Consider the following 20,101-nt stretch of genomic DNA (forward strand, 5'->3'; position numbering starts at 1 on the left):
CAAAGTGAAAATAATGTTCTATGCATCAGCTAGAAAAATATAGCCTATTAGATTGGTGAAAGTTTGTCCAGAAAGATATCATTTTCTCTCGCCTGCTGCAGGAAGGATGATGCACATAAATATAGCCTACATTATGTCAAGTCATTGCATAAATGTGTTTTTATTGTAAAACTAAATGTGAAATAGGGCCAAGTTATTGGAGGGACATCACAGTATAGCAGATGCCATTAGAAGCGTGTTCCGAAGCGCGTTCCGCTGTTACTTCTCTAAATCCCGTTAACTCGACAAGGGGTATATATAGGCCCAGGAGGACATATATGTTTCACATAGGGTGGTGTTTTCATTTCGATGTTTTATTTGGTCCAATATTGAAATGTTGACAATGGCAGGCTGTGTTACCATTACACATTAATTTAGAACTACCTTTTATATCTATTTTGGCTCATTTGGTTGCTATTTAGTAGCGAAATGGAGAAACACAATGCATGCTGGGAACTCAGAGAGAGAGAGAGAGAAGGGTGACAGAGAAGAGGCAGTGAAGGCACAGAATAGGCCTGCTTTTCAAAAGCGCAAAGCGCTAAATGTACGCCAGGTCCCAAGATATCACTAGGCTGGTATTTAGCGCCGACACGCCCACTTTGGGACTGCGCCACGCCCATTCGGCCTAAAGCGCATTTGGCAGCCTAAAGCCTATTGCTATCTTGCCGAAACAGGCGCAAGGCACGTTTTTTTGCGGTTAAGGCCCGTAATAGCGCCGATGGCCTGTGGGAGAATAGAGCCCAAAGTCTATTTATTAATTTTGCAATGTATGCCCTATGCAAGTAGATTTACCACTTTTCATGTTTAAGATACACATGGCTCTATTCTCCCACAGGCCATCGGCGCTATTACGGGCCTTAACCGCAAAAAAACGTGCCTTGCGCCTGTTTCGGCAAGATAGCAATAGGCTTTAGGCTGCCAAATGCGCTTTAGGCCGAATGGGCGTGGCGCAGTCCCAAAGTGGGCGTGTCGGCGCTATATACCAGCCTAGTGATATCTTGGGACCTGGCGTACATTTAGCGCTTTGCGCTTTTGAAAAGCAGGCCTATTCTGTGCCTTCACTGCCTCTTCTCTGTCACCCTTCTCTCTCTCTCTCTCTGAGTTCCCATCATGCATTGTGTTTCTCCATTTCGCTACTAAATAGCAACCAAATGAGCCAAAATAGATATAAAAGGTAGTTCTAAATTAATGTGTAATGGTAACACAGCCTGCCATTGTCAACATTTCAATATTGGACCAAATAAAACATCGAAATGAAAACACCACCCTATGTGAAACATATATGTCCTCCTGGGCCTATATATACCCCTTGTCGAGTTAACGTGATTTAGAGAAGTAACAGCGGAACGCGCTTCTAATGGCATCTGCTATACTGTGATGTCCCTCCAATAACTTGGCCCTATTTCACATTTAGTTTTACAATAAAAACACATTTATGCAATGACTTGACATAATGTAGGCTATATTTATGTGCATCATCCTTCCTGCAGCAGGCGAGAGAAAATGATATCTTCTGGACAAACTTTCACCAATCTAATAGGCTATATTTTTCTAGCTGATGCATAGAACATTATTTTCACTTTGATATTGCTATAGTGTAGCGTATTTACATGCTTGCAGTATTTAAACTGCAGTTAGATTGGTTTGAGAAGCATCATAATATGGAATAATAGCCGATATATGGAGACAGACGGGATGAAGGGAGGTGGGGGGGGGGGATCAGAGGCTTGGGTTTCGTCTGGTTTTGCGGGACCAGTGGAATTGGAGCTAAAAAGGCAAGCGTGCCATTCGTTTATTGCACTTATCCAATGAGCATGACAGTGCATAATTTTACGCCTAAAAGGCGTGGTTGTAATGCTTTGGGCTGCATCTAGCGGCAGCACGACGATATCAAGTGCGCCTGTCCACGCCCACTGCTTTGATCTGCGCCTGCCGCTCGGCCTAGAAACTGCGCCGATGCAACGATAGGGCCCATAGTGTTGTCAGAGCTAGCTTCAAAGTAACTTAATGTTTAAAATGCATAGTGTTGTCAGAGCTAGCTTCAAAGTAACTTAATGTTTAAAATGCATTGTGTTGTCAGAGCTAGCACCAATGCAGCACTGATATGAAAAGTCTCAACTCTGTCCAAATGAAATGACAATAAAACAGAAATTTTGACAAAATAATAATAATACATTTAAATAAATGAATGTCTCACATTTGCTATGACAGATCTAGCTTGGGCATTTCTCAAGTCTGTGGAATTTGTTTTTCACACTGTGCAAAAATGAACGGCATGGCTTCTTCTGAATTGAGGAAAACCCTGTTGTGCTTGGAAAACTAAAGCATATGATGGATGTTGCAGTTGAGTAAACGGGGTAGTTGGATTCAGAAATCAGGGAAAGGGCATACTGAAGCCAAAAAAGTTTGAGAACCACTGAACTAGATCCAATAGCTTCAAACATTGACATCACGTGGAAGATTTATAACAGGGCTATTCAACTAAATTGTTCAGGGGGCCGCATTGTCAGAAACCTAAGGGACCGGGGTCCGGACCGTTCCCCTAGCCATTATATGTACACTTGACACAATGCGCCACCACATTTCCGCAGCCGCGCTGGAACTATTATTAAGTAGGGGGTGCTGTAAGGAATGGAATCTCGACGCTGCCCGCAAGGGCAGCTAGTAGGGTCATCTGTGGCACTTCCGTGACCGTGGAGAGCGAAGGTCCGTTTCTCAATGGATTTGTCATCTAGGAGGGTTAATAAACAAATTTAGCCGGGGTGTATTTTTTAAAAAGGCGGGGAAAATATTTGAGAGACCAAAATCCAAAATGTCTGCCGTGGAAATGAACTTTTTAATGGTTTGACCTACAATGATGCACAATACATGGTTTCAGAGCTTATTCTGGTCAAGGAATACATATTTGGTGTTTATATAATGATTTGACTTATTTTTGACCTTCAAATCCAAGATGGCTGCCAATTTTGAGCTCTAAAAGGCAGTTTTTTCAAAATCGTCATAGAGCCTTCATATTAGGCTTGAATAACAGGTCTTCTCATGATGAGTTGAATAATATACAGTATAAGTACACAGAAGTCATCTCTGAGGTCATTAAAGTAAATGTTTGTGTGTAAACAACAGTTGCTGATTTGCGGTTTCCCATTAAATAGGGTAGGCTACTGAGAATATGGTGTCCAGTTCATCCCATCACATTTTCATAATGAACCAAAAACAATTTTGCACTATAGCCTAACATAAAATAGTATTCTGTATGCAAAGCTAGCAAGGTTAGTTGCTTGAGCTGAATTTAAAGGTCAACTCAAAACAAACAATGACATTAACTTTGAAATTAAAACTGAATCCTAGGCTACTAAATTTCATCAGCACACAGTAAAGGAAACTTGTCTTTGAACTCAGCTGACTGTCTAGTCCTAATCCCTGTTGTGCAATGTCCCTTTTCAGTGAAGTTTTAGTTTTTGTTAACAGTATGGACTTTTAATCTTGACCTTGTTGGTAGGCAACGGCCCTTTTTCAGTCAAGCATTTTCAGATTAGCTCAGTCAGTCTGTGAAGCAGTCAGTGTCAGCACTTGCGCGAGCTCGCTTTTTCTCTAACTAATGTTAACATTACACACTTTAAGACACTTTGTTTGAGGATATTTCAATCATGAGTATGGCGTATGACTCCATGATGTGACGCTCCTCTTGCTTATGAGAGAGGGCGTCGGTGCTGTAAGAGATAGGACATCCCCCCTAAGGGGATCTGTTTCCAACGGAGTCATAACATTGGTGGTGATCTGGGGGAGGTGGTGGGATGAAGCTTCTTTGCTCTGGAGATGCTGGATGAATGCTGATGCTGACACAAGGTGACTGCACAAGTGTGATTTAAGCTGTGGTGATGGGGGCCTTATATAGTACCAGGAGAAGGGCATTTATGATGTCATAACTGACGTCATTTGGGCAACTGACGTCACTCTGCAAAGGTGACGTCATGGAGAAGGTGACGTCGGAGATGGTGACGTCATTTAGTGACGTCATTTGGGCTGAGGGTTATGACAGCATGGGGTGCTTTATTAATGCCTTATTTGGTCTTCCATGATTGAAATTCAGTCTATGACTACACAAAAGGAGGTACGGTGGTGTAGTGGTAAGCACTATCGCCTCACAGCTCGAAGGTCGTGGGTTTGATTCCCACCTGGGACGATGTGAACGCTGAAGGAATGCGTGTCCGTCCGCATGTCCTCGAGTGCCCGCCGCCCGGGTGGGGTCGTCAAAAGGGCCTTTCTGTGTGGAGTTTGCATGTTCTCCCCGTGCCTCCCGGGGGTTTCCTTCATATAGGAACCCCCTTCACCAAAAACATGCAATATCCTGGTTGCTAATGTGGTTCCTCCTCTGGTCGTTAAGGGCGCCTGTTCAGAGGGAGGGGAACTTGTTGGAATAGTGTGAACCTCCCACGTGCTATGTCCTACCGGTGAAGCTTCCTCTGTCAGGTGAAAAGAAGCGGCTGGCTAACTGCCCATGTCTCGGAGGAAGCATGGAGCCAGTTTCGGCTCTCCCCAGATCGGCAGAGGGTGGAGTAGCAACCAGGATAAAGAAATTACGTTTGCACTAATGGGGAATAAAAATGGGATAAAAAATCGGGGGGGAATATATATAAAAAGAAAACTTTGTTTGAGGTTATCAACGTTATTCACTAGTCTAAAGATAGTTCTACCATTAAGAACATATAAAACAAAAGCAAAAACAATTTTTATTTGCAGAAGTCATCATTGATATTTGGTGTTAGCTAACGTTAGGTAACGTTATTATTTTTAGCTAAAGTTAATGTTATCTGTCTCCACAATTCTGTCAACTGACATATGCATTTGCTTTTGAAAATAAACAGCGTATAACAGCAATATAATATAACAGTAATATAATAGCGAGTTGCTTTCCCTCCCAATGAAAGACAAAGCACACAATGTCCTATGAATGTGTCCTAAAATGTGACAAGCCTTGCAAGCCCACCGATACAATAAATCAAGGCAAATGGGACAGCTTACAATTAAAAGCCCAAGACTGGTCAGGACTTGATAAATGTGATGATGTTTACACCACCACCTCATGGGAAGATGGGGCAACCAATCGGTACATGCATTCGTCATGTTATATTTCTATTTAATCTTCAGTTATGCTTAAGCAAGCCAGGCTGTTTATTTTCAAAAGCAAATGCATATGTCAGTTGACAGAAGTGTGGAGACAGATAACATTAACTTTAGCTAAAAATAATAACGTTACCTAACGTTAGCTAACACCAAATATCAATGATGACTTCTGCAAATAAAAATTGTTTTTGCTTTTGTTTTATATGTTCTTGATGGTAGAACTATCTTTAGACTAGTGAATAACGTTGATATCCTCAAACAAAGTGTCTTAAAGTGTGTAATGTTAACATTAGTTAGAGAAAAAGCGAGCTCGCGCAAGTGCTGACACTGACTGCTTCACAGACTGACTGAGCTAATCTGAAAATGCTTGACTGAAAAAGGGCCGTTGCCTACCAACAAGGTCAAGATTAAAAGTCCATACTCTTAACAAAAACTAAAACTTCACTGAAAAGGGACATTGTACAACAGGGATTAGGACTAGACAGTCAGCTGAGTTCAAAGACAAGTTTCCTTTACTGTGTGCTGATGAAATTTAGTAGCCTAGGATTCAGTTTTAATTTCAAAGTTAATTTCATTGTTTGTTTTGAGTTGACCTTTAAATTCAGCTCAAGCAACTAACCTTGCTAGCTTTGCATACAGAATACTATTTTATGTTAGGCTATAGTGCAAAATTGTTTTTGGTTCATTATGAAAATGTGATGGGATGAACTGGACACCATATTCTCAGCCTACCCTATTTAATGGGAAACCGCAAATCAGCAACTGTTGTTTACACACAAACATTGACTTTATTGACCTCAGAGATGACTTCTGTGTACTTATACTGTATATTATTCAACTCATCATGAGAAGACCTGTCATTCAAGCCTAATATGAAGGCTCTATGACGATTTTGAAAAAACTGCCTCAAAATTGGCAGCCATCTTGGATTTGAAGGTCAAAAATAGGTCAAATCATTATATAAACACCAAATATGTATTCCTTGACCAGAATAAGCTCTGAAACCATGTATTGTGCATCATTGTAGGTCAAAGCATTAAAAAGTTCATTTCCACAGCAGCCATTTTGGATTTTGGTCTCTCAAATATTTTCCCCGCCTTTTTTAAAAATACACCCCGGCTAAATTTGTTTATTAACCCTCCTAGATGACAAATCCATTGAGAAACGGACCTTCGCTCTCCACGGTCACGGAAGTGCCACAGATGACCCTACTAAGCGTCGAAGAAAATTTTATCTTTTTTGGACTTTTATCCATATTTAGAAGAATATTTAATTTTAAATTAACATTAGGATTATACTGTTGTGATGTCATTATTCAGTATGTTCTCCTTTTCTATTATTAGTATTAGTATTCGTATTAAATACTGAGTATCTCATGAAAAACTATTAATATTGCATCTTTTGTGTTTAGCTCTGTCTCACAGCATTGTAACATTGTAGTGCAGCAAGAAAGGAAAACTACTGTAAACATTTGAACCATATTTCTTGTTTAGAACCTATAGCTAGCAACATCACACATCTCCTGAAACACCATTTATAATGCATCTTTCTTGATTAGCAACATCACATCGCCATCTTCTGAAAAACATGAATATTGCACCTTTCTTGTGGCTACATCATAGCATCTACTGAAAAACCTTATAGTGGATCTGACTTGTTTAGTTCACTTTAGATTCACATCACATCTGAAAAACAACCAGGTTTAATTGTAAAAAAAAAAAAAAAAAAAATTGGGGGGAACTCATTCGCGGGCCAGTCGGACTTGATTGGCGGGCCGGATTCGGCCCGCGGGCCGCCAGTTGAATTGCCCTGATTTATAATCTCAAATTAGAATCACAAAACTTTTCTATCCAGGTTCAGTCTCCCCAGGCCTATAGCCGCTACATTTTTACATTAATTTACATTTACTTGAAGTTTGTTATGGGTAGATTTATACATGATTGCAAATTCTACATTGATATTTTAGTTTTTTTTGGATTCTAGAAATGGTCTGGCTATAGTGTTGTAGTGAGTGAATTTTTACAGCAACTGTAATGCAGCTTTATAAGGACATTTGGTGCCAGACTTTCATCAATAAATGTATGTTTTCTTAAAAAAAAAAAAAAAAAAATCAGTAAATTGAATTTGTAAACCTGAACCCATGATTTCAGAATGTCATGTTTTTTTACTTTTCAAGTGCATTCAACACGATACAACCATCTTTGTTTAGGGTGAAGCTTGAGGAAGCAGGAGTAGACTGCCCCCTAGCTGCATGGATCATCAACTACCTCACCAACAGGCCACAGTACGTGAGGCTGCCTAACTGTGTGTCTGATGTGGTGCTGTGCAGCACAGGGGCACCCCAGGGGACGGTGTTTGCCCCTTTCCTTTTCACCCTGTACACAGCAGACTTCAGACACAACACGAACAGCTGCCACCTCCAGAAGTTCTCTGATGATACAGCCATCGTTGGGTGTGTATCAGGGGAGGATGAACAGGAATATAGGGGGGTCATCAAGGACTTTGTTGACTGGTGTGAGCATAACCATTTCCAGTTGAACGCCATGGACAAAGGAGATGGTGATTGATTTCCGAAGGAAGAAGCCCCAAACCCCATCACCGGTGAACATCCAGGGAGTGGACATCGACGTGGTAGGAACCTATAAATACCTGGGTGTTCACCTCAACAATAAACTGGACTGGTCAAATAACACTGACATCCTCTACAAGAAGGGCCAAAGTCGTCTCCACCTTTTGAGGAGACTGAGGTCCTTTGGTGTATGCAGATCTCTATTAAGCATGTTTTATGACACTATTGTGGCTTCTGCAATCTTCTATGCAGTGGTCTGCTGGGGAGGAGGGATCACTGAGAGGGACAGAAAAAGGCTCAATAGACTGGTGAAAAAGGCTGGCTCGGTCCTGGGCTGCCCTCTGGACCCCACTGAAGTGGTGAGTGAGAGGAGGATGCTTGCCAAGTTGACGACAATCAGGGGCAACTCCTCTCACCCCCTGCATGAGACTGTGGGTGCCTTAAGCAGCTCCTTCAGTGCCAGACTGATACACCCACGGTGTAAGAAGGAGCGCTACCGCACGTCCTTTGTCCCTACGGCTGTCAGACTTTTTAACATCCAATAATAGTTCAGCACAATATAGCACTGTTGTTGTTGTCGTTTTTATTGGTAACTATTGTTATTGTGTGCTGCTGGCTATAGTTTTGCACTTTATAGTGTTGCACTTTACACTCTAATGCCTTTGCTGCTGTTGCTATTGTTGTTTGTTGTTGGTAAGTAGTGTTGCTGTTCTTATCTTTTAGTGTGTGTATTGGATTTTACTGTATCTTGTGTTTATTTTTAGAGCTGTTTTTATGTCTTCCCTGTGAGAGCTGCTGTAACGAGTAAATTTCCCCACTGTGGGATTAATAAAGGCAATCAATCAATCAATCAATCAAAGAAATTCAGAATGAATGTTTACAAACATGTAGGCTACATGTTTCTGCTTTGATTCTTCCATAGATTGAACAAATAAATAAGTAGTTCCAATAAGATGCATATTTATTAAATGTCTTCATTGTTCAACTGGCAGAGATACTTTTGTATGCGGGACGTTTTACTGGATGCTGTTTTTACCATAGAAAGACAGGTTTAACTAGTCTCCTTAGGGGCCAAAATGGCGGAAGCGTAGCTCTGCTGCTGCGCTGATGTTGCAATGGAGCGATCAATTGAGTGTCACTTTTTATCAATATACATTCTTTGACCCTGTTCACAGAATGGTAAATGGCCTGCATTTATATAGCACTTTTATCCAAAGCGCTTTACAATCAGTAGGTACATTCACCCATTCATACACCGATGGCGGCAGGCTACCACGCAGGGTGCTGGCACACCATCAGCAGCAATGTGGGGTTCAGTATCTTGCCCAAGGACACTTCGGCATGCAGACTGGTGGAGGCGGGAATCGAACCACCGACCTCTTTTATCCAAAGCGATTAGTGGACGAGCCACGCTACCTCCTGAGAAGTAGAGAGCTGTTTCCCTGTCAGAGCTACTCTGCTGTTCCTAACTGGGAGTGCGCTGGGTGCATTCTACTGCGGGTACTGTGTAGGCCACTGACTAACTCATAAAACCCCAGATCCCCCAAAAAATCACAACTATCCCTTTAACACGTTCACTGCCAATGACGTGTTAATACGTCAAAAAAAATCCAACGGTTGACTGCCAATGACGTGTTAATACGTAAAAAAAATGAAAAAAAAAATTGACCGTGGGATGTGCATCTAACCCTTTTACATCTCTTATATAAATATTGGAGCCACCGAACGTGTACAACCCATTCCACCGACCCACTAAGTGGCGACAGTGCTCTCCCAGACTAGAAAAAGCAGAGGCAAAACTGCAGGGGAACGCGCGATGAAACCATTCTCATACTGTAGAATGGATTGGCGAAAACGCTTTCGCTTTCGCGCTGATTGCTGGCGGTGAGGGATTGCAAATTTGCATAATAGATTACAGGTGGAACACACTTTGAAACACGCAGCATAAATAAGACCAGAATCGCAAAAGCTTCATCAAAGCTCTCAACCGAAACCGCAAGAAACGAGCGAGCCCATCCAGACTTGCCCAGCGGCCGCCAGCAGACAGGCACAGCAGCAGCAGCAACAGAAACGAGCTGTTTCCTGCTGTTATGGAGGAAATTACTGTTCAAAACTATTGTTTAGATGTCTGACGTCTTACTGATGCCAAAAATGAATGGTTAAAGTGACTGTTCTATCGAATTTCACAAAAAACTATTTATCTCAGCTTAAATTTTCAGACGCTGAAACCATGCTGTATTCAAGTGCTAATGCCTACATAACTACTAACTCTACAAACTAACTATTTTAGACAGAGAAAGCACACATTCTATTAGTTCTTTTTAGATATTTTGTGTTCACAAAATCTTAGCAGAAAAGAATCCTCAGGTCTTGAAAGATGAGCCAGAATCCTCAAAAAACCCCTCTGGCAGAAGCTACCTACAGTAAAAAAAAACAGCTGGCAGTGAATGTGTTAACTGTGCCGAATGTGTGCAGGCGCATGATCTGATTTCACCAAGTAACAGTTGTTCCTGGACCAACATTTCTTCCTAGTATGGGCTGGGGAAACCCTGCACCAAACTCATTTGATTGGTCACCACAATTGCTCCTTAAAACGTGCGTCAAGGAAAAAATGTGGTTAAGATTAGGGTTAGGGTGTGGAAAAAGTGCAGCTCGGTCCTATGGCTAAATGGATAATCTAATCTGAGAACTGGGGTTCGGCTCCCGGTCGAACCATACACATTTGTATAAAACATTAGCTTTAGGCAAGTACAACAATGTGGTTTGGGTTTGGGTCTGGTTGTCGTTGGATAAGAAAACCCTAACCTTAACCACATCTTTTTTACTTGCCACATGTTTTCAGGACGAAGCAATGGTGGCGACCAATCAAATGAGTTTGGGGGCGGGGTTTTCCCGGTCCATACTAGGAAGAAATGTTGGTCCAGGAACAACTGTTACTTGGTGAAATCAGTTTGTGCGTGTGCAGACAGAACCAGGAAGAACACAGCCGGTATTATCCTTTAAACATGTCTCCTGTGGCAGGTTCATGTCAGTGAGTGTTCAATATGTAGTTACCTCTTTATTTTCATTGAGTTCAATTCTGCAATGCTCCATGGAGACTTGAGGATTGTGAAGGCAAATATCACTAAATGGTGTCCTATGAGATCAGAGAGAAGCAAGTTGTCAGTTCAACAAACAAACTTAGAAGACTTGTTCATCACATCTGATCAAAAGACAAGATCATTTTCTACAACCAGAGAAACAGCACTGTAATTCTATGCCATATGATTTATGTTGGTACTGTGTGTAAGAACAGGAACAAAATGTGTTTCAGATGTTTTTGTCAAAAGAGTAGTGACTTCTTCATTGACAGTGCACGTCAGCGTCTGCTCTAGCCCCATAACGTGACCCTGCTACTGTACTCCGATATTCTCGTACAGCAGTCAGGGTCACACAGCGTTCGATTCGTCAATGAGTGGGAGACGCTGTTCAAAACGCTCTCGTACCCGTATCAGACGTCCGATTGCAGAACCGAAGACATGATAGTCCCCCTACTGAAGCCAGTAATTTGACCAGCGCTGTTAAAATGATACTGCTGCGTGCTGCGTGAAACAACCGTTTAGAAGCAGTCTTTCCACAGCCTGCGCTGAATTTACAGCAGGGTGTGTTTGATCTCACTATCATGGTGCACCGCTTGCACATGGCGAGCAAACAACACATGCAGTCACACGGAGACGGCGGCTGTCAGTGATCAACGCAAATCCAGCGCACCTGAGAAGCAAAACATGTCATGAAATACTCAAACTCCCAAGGTTCCTGTCGGCACTAGGAAGCTTCTCCTGTCCTCAATACGGCACAGGCTGTGCAAAGACTGCTTCTAAACGGTTGTTTCACGCAGCAGTATCATTTTAACAGCGCCGGTCAAATTACTGGCTTCAGTAGGATGACTTATCATATCTTCGGATCTGCAATCGGACGTCGGATACGGGTAGAAGAGCTTTTTTAACAGCGTTTCCCACTCATTGATGAATTGAACGCTGTGTGACCCTGACTGCTGTATGAGAATATCGGAGTACAGTAGCAGCGTCACGTTACGTCTGCTCCAGCTCCTGATTGTGACGTCAGCAACTAGAAGCCCACCTCCAAACTTTAAAATTAGTTTAAAATCAAGGTGGCTATAAACCAGGGGTGCAAAGTCATGGATATGCATAGTAGAAAAAGGTGACAGATACCAGGGCAGACACAAAATCATTCACTTAAGTGCCCTATGGAATGAAAAAAGATTAAGTTTACATCCATGATAAACCCAAAATAAAATGAAAACATCACAATGGTGAGTGCATGGTGACATCCAGACTAAATTCTCAAAGTGTATTGCATTAATCTCACTCACCTTCCAATGAAGCATGTTGCAGTAAGAGGGAATTCACATCCATCTCCTCCGCTCCTCCTGATCACCACCAACTTCCCGTATAATGACATGTTGTGTTACCTAACAGCAAATGAAGAGTTAGAACACTGCACAGTCTGGCTCACTCCAATCATCTAACGTTAAACATACATGCAGCCAACTGAGGGCAAAGTGTGTGTGTGCGATAGCCATCTTTACTGTGATTGACTAGAAAGAAATACGATAAATTAAGCTGAAATAAGATTATGATTAAGATTATGTTGTTGTAACGGCTGTGAATGATAAGTTTGTACCACAGAATCACAATGTAACTTGAACCCATGGTACTCCAAAACTAAAAGCATCCGTGGCAGAAGAAATAAAGGCAGAAACCACTGAAATGAGTGTAGTGAGTGATGCTGTATGTATGATGAATTAGGGGGGACCACTGATGACAGCAAGTGATGGCACCTGTGTCGGAGGAGGGCCGACTCTGGAGAGCCAGAGCCCAAAACTAACGGCGTGCCCGTCCACCCTCCACTGATTGCAAACGCATCTTCAGCTTGCTAGTAGCATCACTGCTAGCAGCGTATGCTAGAGTAGCATCACTCACTACTTTAGTCACGCCAATTATTGAGTTGTGCTTCCCTATATCACTCCGCCAAAGCAGAAATCAAACTGTTACCTAAGCGTGTCTGGTTTTTGTGGATCTCCCCTTTACATATAAGGTAACGTTAGCTAGTTTTTTCCTGTATACTCGCATCACTGATAGCTAACGTTAGCTAAGAATGGCTAAGCTTGCCTGACAAGCTAATGTCTAGCTGGCATTAGCTAAACTAGCTGAGCTAACAATAGAAGCCTGCTGCACATTCTAGCAGTTTGTCTGTTCTACAAACAGTGAGAAAACAGAACGTTATATTGTTGTTGGAAAAGGATATACCGGTATTTTGTATTTAATGTAGCCTACCGTTGATGGTCCGCGTCCGGTTTGTCAGTTTGAATTTTCCGCGCTGCAGGTGCAACAGTGATGCGTTATGGAGCCCACCAATGACTGTACCTCTGATTGGCTGACCACTGACCTAGATAACTCAACCAATCATCACTCACGATCTAAGTAGGTAGGACCCCAGTAGGCACTCCAAATTAAAATTATATGACAGGACATTTCTGAACACAACAAAGTTATAGCAGTAACCAATAATTGTACAAACTCAGCCCACAAATAGGCTGCAGTTGACAAAGCAAGGCTGTGTGTATTGGAATCCTGTCATATAGGGTGACTTCAGGTTGTATCAGTCTTTGTTTTTTTACTTTGATACTTTATTACATTTCAGAGCCAGTACTTTTTTTTACTTTAAAGGCCCAATCCGTCAAAACTCACTATTACTGACGCCGGTGGCCATTAGGGGAACTGCACCCAGACGCTTGCATGTGCCAGAGCGCGTGCGTACCCATCCGGGAACGCGCCTCAACAGCAGCTCCAGAGTTGGAGACCGCGCAGGCGCAGTGTGGACTTGAATCACCCTCGCAAAAAACACCGCAACCGTTCTTTTCTCCAACTTTTAGCGACTATAAGCACCATGTCCAGTGATGAAGTAAGTAAAGTCGAACTTATAGTTTGAATTCAGTACACTAACGATAGTTGTCAATAAGCAAAGGAGGGGAAAATAGCGAAGTTAGACGTAGATGTAGAAACGGCAGCACATTGTTTCAGCCAAATGAGTGTTGCTATGGAGATTACCACAATAGATTTGGAAGGACATACGTTTAGTACTGTAACGTACTGTTGTCTCTACTTTACTAACTCTTAGCGTTAGCATCCAGCACATGCAGACTTACAGACGTGACACAGAAATCCAGTCGAGGTTTCATAGTTTTCATTCATTCAATGACAATTCAACGTGACTAGACGATAGGCTCTAGTATACAGTCCATAATGTCAGGAGGCATGGCATAGTTGCAGGACTGTAATGCATGTGAACGTCCAGATTTCGCAAACAGCCAGGTAACCTGGTTATGATGTTTTAGAAAGGCACTAACTACATTATCAGGGAAAACTGTTATGGATCTGCTAAGACAACTTCAAATGACAGTTAGACAAATGTCCCCAACTACAAACTTACTTTATATGTGAGGTATTAGGGCTGACAGTGCTTGTAGCCTACTTTATTGTAATTGGGGTTTACCATTTGAAACAGTGAGCTTAGCCTGTTATCTCATCTTCCAATGTAGTCTGTCACAACTTGCAAATCTGCATACGTCAAATGTAGGTTTGAGACTCAAACCAGCCTTTTGAGGGTTAGGGTTCAAGATTACACACCCATTTGAAAGCCATTCTAAACATGTTATTCTTGCTCAATATGCAGGCTGAATTGCAACAACTGAGCCAGCAACAGCGGGATGAAGTCCTCCAGATGGTGGTTGAACGCCTTCCAGGGGTGATGCTGGACATCATGGAGTACTGGGCAGCCGAACCAGGACCACAACTGCCAGACAGAGGACAGCCAGCATGGTGCAGATGCACAAACTGGAATGACATTCTATCCTTAGACGACAGCCAGGACCTAGGGGCCGATAACAAACAGTACTGGTACTCAGCTTACCGCCAGTTCAACGTCTGGCAACACGGACGTCTGGGGAGGGGGAACCGGCAAGTCATACCTAGCTGCTGTGTGTGGCGGGTCAGAGACAAATATCCTGACCCCTTTGGGAATTATGTCGGATACAAGGAAGCACCATTTAGGTGAATTTTCCCCTTTGAGATGTTCCTGTGTGTTTTTGTTCTACCTCAAAAAGACATTTCAATTTGACAATATCCTGACATCTTCTTGCGTGTGTTCTGTACCTCAAAAATACATTTCAATTAGGGTTAGGCTATACAACAGAAAGAGACTGCTGTTCAGTGTTTCTCGGCCAGTGCAATAACTGAAAGGAAAGATTTTTTTTCCCAACATTTTTATTTTATTTTCTCAAACACGGACAAAGACAGTCTCTGCCTACCTTTTCTTTTGCACATGTGAATTTCTTTTCTTACAAAGTTTTGTGTAATAAACAATTTGTGGTGCTGTAAACAATCTTTTTTTTTTCTAAAACATGGACAAGGGACAAAGTCTCTGCCTACCTTTTTTTTTGCACATGTGAATTTATTTTCTTACAAAGTATGTACAAAGTTTTGTCTAATAAACAATTTCTGGTGTTGTAAACAATCTTTTTTTTTTTCTAACACATGGACAAGAGACAAAGTCTCTGTCTACATTTTTTTTGCACATGTGAATTTGATTTGTTACAAAGTATTTATAAAGTTTTGTGCAATAAACCATTCGAGGAACAGTAAACAATACTGTCAAGCCTTTATTGTTTCTCGCAGTCTCCCGTCCAAGATGCTGAAGCCATGTCCTTCACAGGGAGAGAGAGACAGAAAGAGATATTAGAACCAACACCAGTATTTCTCAAACCAAGTGGGTGCAGGCTTCCAAGCACAAAGACTAAACAAAAGTAGACAATTAATCAGCATACATGTGTAACCATCGTGTCATTATTGCAGGGTATTATTTTATAGCAGTGACTCAAATTGAGCCAATGAAATCAGTGCTGACCCAATCCACAGAATATTAGATTCTGCAGGAAGAGCTGAATGTCTCAAACGTTCTCAAAGTGGCGTCCCCAGATGTTCCCCGGCTAAAACACAGTAGTTTATTTCATATATATATATATATATATCAAATACCATCCACAAGTGCCACAATGAGTAAACAAAGTACTACTGCTATTGAGGTCTTGTGGTCTAATTTGTGTGAGTTTATGGGTCCTTGGCGTGGTAACATTCTGAAAATCACTGATGTACAGCATGTCTAAAGGGAATTACATGGCAGACAAATGAAACGTATGTGTTGTTTGTTATCATATTGAAACTTGGTGGCTCCTTGTGAGAGATCAGGGATGACTTTTAGGATGGCGGTTGACATACCTGTCCTCTTTGGATCTGTGCCTTGACCAGTTCAGCTGTTGGAGGGGGCAGGACCCCTGTAATAGGTCCCAGACTCCGCGGGTCACCTGGCTTCAGACCTCTCCGTCTTGGGAGTCCAGTTGGAGCGGTGAAACGTGTCCTCAGGATGTGGATCAACCCCAGCTATTCCAAAATCCTCCCTGTTGAGATATCAATTTAGTTTCAACCAATCAATTATCTGTGTGTGCAGCTGTGGTACACACATAATCCAGCTGTACAATGCTGACAAATCATGAGCATTTTTCAGAGTATATAGATTTTACTTATTGATCATGCAGATAGTTATGTTGGTAGTTTGAAAGGGAAAACAAACTAACCAGGCAGATTCTTCTCCAATAGGTGATGTTTGGAGGGTCAATTGAAGAGATTTCCTCTTTCTTTGAGTTGACGCTGCTGGCCCCTTACTTTTCAGCTTCTTGTAGCTAGAAAATAAATGTAACGCTAGTCAGATTGGGAATGCTTTACCATGCAACCACGCTACGGCCGAGCTTCTTTGTAAAGTCAGCTGGTTCCAAACAAACACAACAAGCTAACGTTGCAAGCTTACAGTTTTTGCGTCACTTTTGGCTCAAAAAAAGTCTGAGAACACAGTAAACTCCAACACCGCTAGTATTAGTATGGACAACAAACTAACGTGACAACGTTGTTAGCATGCTACAGTCAGAAACACTATTTGTGTCAGTCTTTTTCCGAGTCGCGTTCGGCTCCAAACAGCTAATAGCTACAACCACGTAGCGTTATAAATAGCTAGCGTTACTATTGCATATATGACTGAGCCCCCCGCAAACGTTAGTTTGCTAAGTAAAGGATATCCTCTTCTATGACGCTAAAATCAAATTCACTAAATCTTTGTAAATGTGTTCTTACCAGTTCAATAGGAAATGAGCCATATCGGGTTATCTTCAGAACCGAGCGAAGGTCTCTCCATGGGGCAAAAGCATAGCCGATGGTGATTCGGGTTTTGTTCCAGTTTCCTGATGCAAGTTTATGGGCCAGACGGGCTTCGCTGGATAAAACTTGCGGCTTTTTCTTTTTTGGTTGAGCTTTTAGTGGGCTCTGAGTTCCTGCTGGTCGTTTGCTGCTGCTCGCGGACGCCATTGCTTCGCTAAACATTTGCCTGTTGGTTGTCCCGCTCTTCTTCTACGGTTGTATTCATTGCTGTTTCCTGGAGGAGCTGCCTGAGCGCGTGAACGCGCGAGACGTCACATCCTCTAGCTGTGGCGGGAGATGCTCTCCACTTCGAAACTGCGTTTTTCCATGTAACTTCTGAACGGCTGGTCTGAGAGAAACGCCCCTGGTCGCCATTTTTAAGTTACGTCAAGGCGCATTCACTCAGTGCCAATAATAAACACTTTGTGCACATTTATTTCTCGCCAAAACCAACGGAATGGGCCTTTAACGGTATTTCTACTTAAAGGAGGACTTACCCCCTAGATATGTATTAGAACAGTGATTTGAAAATACCTATGGAAAAAACCAAGAAATTACATAGCTCTTGTCTATACTGGACTCTTTGGCTGTGTTCGAGTCGAGATTCTTTTTCGGAAATCGACGCCATTACAGTTTGCCTACTGCCTCAAAAATAATTTATTTGAGAGGGGCAATATCTCTATAAATATCAACAACTAGCCAACGCTGTTGGTCTGTATGGAAACAGAAAATCTGAAAATGGTTTTAAGTTATATCAATTTGGTAATTCAGTGGCGAACTAGAAATTTAATTATTTTTCTGCATGTATCTCTATGGAAACTACTCAAACTACGTTACGGGAGCAAAGTGACATGGGCTCGTTAACAGCAGCACAACCACAATAGGACAAACCTCTCGCTCTGGGGTAACACAATGCGAGATTTCTCCACGTAATTCCCTCGTCTAACTAGCGATAAACCGCGCAATGAAATCCGTTTTTAATTTGCGTTTTGGGGCTTTTCGTGATTCTTGTTGAAAGTTACAGCACCTATGATTTTTCCTCTCAGGGCGCAGAGCAGGACAGAGCTCTTCTCCTCCTCGGAGCACACACACACAGACAGAGCCAGTTGCTCTGCTCTGCTGACTGAAAGCCCCCGCCTCTCACTGCTGCTGTGTGCAGTGTGTGCGCGCCCCGCGGGTGCATGAGCGAGCAGACTCTCCCGTTTGACTGGCCGAGAGAAAGTGCTTCCAAGTCGGACTGATAGCCGCGGAAATGTCAGACTGTGCACAGAGAGCACTGGAGAAAGTGCTCCAGACAGCAAAACACACACACAGCGAGTCAACCCCCCCCCCCCGTTGCTTGTACACAGTGACGATATTACAGTAGCCGATGTGTTTAGACCAGCTTTGTCACGTTGTCACGTCGTAGTATAGCGTTATATTTTACATGTGCGCTAAACTGCGACCATATTTGTTTGCGGAAATATCAGTCTGCTCTCAGAGCACAGAGAGCTCTGCTCTGCTGCGCGCGCCCGCGGAGCTTGGAGCTAGTGCATGAGGTTTACAGTACGACTCTCTCCCGCTCGCTCCCGCCTGCCTGCCTGGGCTGGAGACAGCTGCTTCCAACTCGGACTGATAATATATACATCATTATTCGAGCTTATCCAGGTAAGATATTAATAAAGTAGTGACACATTCAGCGGGAAACTAACTATAATTAAGACATGTGCCAACTTTGACGACGTTTGGTTCAGTATTTTAAGAGCAAACTTCAACAGGAATAGGCTTGGAGTTCTGAGGAGCCGAAAGGGTACAGGGGGGGTAGGGGAGTAATTATCTTGAAATCCCATAGTCTTTGGGTCACCGTGATGTCACGACGTGTCAAATATCCCATTCATTTGAGAAAAAAAAAAGCAGTGTTACACCCTTAGAGGGCGCTTATGCCAGGTATGCTGCTGAAAAATGATACAAATGGTAAAATGGCAACAGTTTGGTGTCAAATGTGGAAATTTTGACCAGAATTCTTCACACATCACCCCCAAAGTCATATATATTGGTTAAAAGCTGAAAAAAAGTGTTTTGGAGGTAAGTTCTCCTTTAAATTAAGAATGTGTGTAATTTTCCCATCCCATCTCTGCTGAAAGCTGAGGTGAACACATAGGGTGAACAGAACAGTATTTTCAGTGGGAAGTTAGTCTTTCCAGACTTTCTCATCGGACTTGAACGCAGCAACAGGTGCATCATCACGTCACGGGCGCTAGAAGGCGCTCTTCCGCGTTCCCTCCTCCTCCCAGAAGAGCCTGGTGACGCGAGGTTACCTCCTCCCTCCTTGAGCCAAACATAAACAAACATGGCGACAGACATGACACACAAGATGCTGTCCTCTGTGTGTGTGTGTGTGTGTGTGTGTGTGTGTGTGTGTGTGTGTGCGTGTGTGTGCGTGCGTGTGTGCGTGCGTGCGTGCGTGCGTGGTGCGCGTGCGCGTGCGCGTGCGCTGCTCCTCTGCGCTGCTCCTCTGCGCTGCTGGAGCCACGGCCAACAGCCTGCGCCTTCCCCCGGGTCAGCGTGACATCCTACCCCAGAACAGAGGCTTCTTCACGGTCACCGCACAGGAGGAGGCATCGTCTGGAAGGCTGGCCCCGGGCAGGGCTGCTGGAGACGGGCTGCAGAGGCACAGACACCACAGACACACCGCTGATTCAGCCATGCCCAAGGTGTACGGACAGGTACTGTGATGCCTCCATGAAGGCTTCATTTCCTATGTAGTTTCATGCATGATTGAGGGTTTCTTTGCTATATAGTTTGAAAACTATTTATTTCATCAATAATGTCCCAAGTATTCATTAAATATCATGTTTTTCATTACAACAAATCATTATTTACATGTTTACTTTGTTACATTATGAAAAAAAACAAGTTTGTGTGGTACTACATCAAGTTTCCACACATGGCTCAAAAAACGACTTAGGCAAGTATGATTAAAAACAAGCCAATGACAGACTAATAATAATGTTGTTAAAATAAATATTTTAGCAATGATTTGGACCAAACATTATTTCATATTTCAAATATTTTCATTTGTCAC

This window comes from Poromitra crassiceps (genome assembly GCF_964638095.1).
Source record: "Poromitra crassiceps genome assembly, chromosome: 5".
Classification (NCBI taxonomy): domain Eukaryota; kingdom Metazoa; phylum Chordata; class Actinopteri; order Beryciformes; family Melamphaidae; genus Poromitra; species Poromitra crassiceps.